We start from the raw sequence: 1954 nt of genomic DNA on the forward strand, positions 1-1954 counted from the left end.
ACGAAGATGACGTAATACAGACGCGAAATTGCGAAATTTAACCGACAGGAAGAAGATGCTGTGATATGCAAATCATTAGCTTTTTAGAGCATTCACACAAGGGTGGCGCCGGTGGCGACACCTACAACGTGCTGGCATGAAGAAAGTTTCCTACCGATTTCTCTAACAGCAGATGACCGGCGTTGCCTGGTGAAACGTTGTTGTGATGTCTCGTGTAAAGAGGAGAAATGCGTACCATCACGTTTCGGACTTTGATAGAGGTCGGATTGTAGCCTATCGCGATTGAGGTTTATCGTATCGCGACATTGCTGCCCGCGTTGGTCGAGATCCAATGACTGTTAGCAGAATGTGGAATCGGTAGGGTCAGGAGGGTAATACAGAACGCCGTGCTGGATCCCAACGGCCTCATATGACTAGCAGTCGAGATGACAGGCATCTTATCCGCATGGCTGTAACGGATCGTGCAGCCACGACTCGATCCCTGAGCCAACAGATGAGGACGTTTGCAAGATAACAACACGAACACGGACGGTTCGACGACGTTTGCTCGTATCAGCTCGGAGACCGTGGCTGCGGTTACCCTTGACGCTGCATCACAGACAGGAGCGCCTGCGATGGTGTACTCAACGAAGAACCTGGGTGCATGAATGGCAAAACGTCATTTTTTCGGATGAATCCAGGTTCTGTTTGCAGCATAATGATGGTCGCATCCGTATTTGGCGACATCGCGGTAAATGCACATTGGAGGCGTGTATTCGTCACCGCCATACTGGCTCTACCCTTCATCCGATCGCTGCGAAACCCTACATTTCAGCGGGATAATGCACGAACGCATGTTGCAGGTCCTGTACGGGCCTTTCTGGACACAGAAAATATTCGACAGCTGCCCTGGACAGCACATTCTCCAGATCTCTCACCAGTTGAAAAAGTCTGGTCAATGGTGGCTGAGCAACTGGCTCGTCACAATACGCCAATCATTACTCTTGATGAACTGTGGTATCGTGTTGAAGTTCCATGGGCAGCTGTACCTGTACGCGCCATCCAAGCTCTGTTTGGCTCAATGCCCAGGCGTATCAAGGCCGTTATTACGGCCAGAGGTGGTTGTTCTGGGTACTGATTTCTCAGGATCCATGTACTCTAATAGCGTGAAAATGTAATCACATGTCAGTTCTAGTATAATATATTTGTTCAATGAATACCCGTTAATCATCTGCATTTCTTCTTGGTGTAGCAATTTTAATGGCCAGTAGTGTATATATATATTAGTTAAGGATCACCGGCCATTAGACCATCTTCTTCTGTGCGGATGCACAAACAGTGCCCCAACTCTTACGGGAATCAGCGGTAAAGCAGCGAGTAATGTGATGGGCAGGGGCACAATGAATATAGTGCGGGACAATAAGTTGCGAATGTCGGTCTCACGGGAGGCGTGGAGGAGACGTCCCTATAGTCGCCCTGTCGTCTGTGCCCTCGGTGGCTCAGATGGCTAGAGCGTCTGCCATGTAAGCAGGGGAACCTGGGTTCGAGTCCCAGTCGGGGCACATATTTTCAACTGTCCCCGTTTTATATCAATGCCTGTACGCAGCTACGGGTATTCATTTCATGGTAATAATAATTATAAGAATGGTAACAAAAACGTTAAGAGAAAGAAAAATGACTATCAATCCCCAGCAAACCAGTAACAGACCTGGAGTAACGGCAACTACGCTGATCAGTATCAAAATACTGCGACACCACCGCAGCAAAACAATAATAGAGGCCAGTGGCAATTACCGCCGCAAACTCAAAACTAGAATGCTTCTATGAACCTGCAGATGAGTCAAAACATGAAAACCCAACGACCGCCACAGTTCAGACACTGGAATAAACAGTACCCAAATATAAATATTATCGAAGTAACTAGTGATACTCCACCTCCGTCTGTGCTTCCACCCACCACAAAGGCGCTACAGTC

At 48.1% G+C, this 1954-nt stretch overlaps 1 non-coding gene across 1 annotated transcript; it reads left to right on the forward strand.

The window, feature by feature from the left end:
* The first annotated feature begins 1466 nt into the window (after positions 1-1466).
* Trnat-ugu lies at positions 1467-1541 on the forward strand. The gene has a single exon. It is a non-coding gene; the product is annotated as a tRNA-Thr (tRNA).
* Positions 1542-1954: the final 413 nt, after the last annotated feature.

Source organism: Schistocerca americana, chromosome 9 (assembly GCF_021461395.2).
Source record: "Schistocerca americana isolate TAMUIC-IGC-003095 chromosome 9, iqSchAmer2.1, whole genome shotgun sequence".
Taxonomy (NCBI): Eukaryota; Metazoa; Arthropoda; class Insecta; order Orthoptera; family Acrididae; genus Schistocerca; species Schistocerca americana.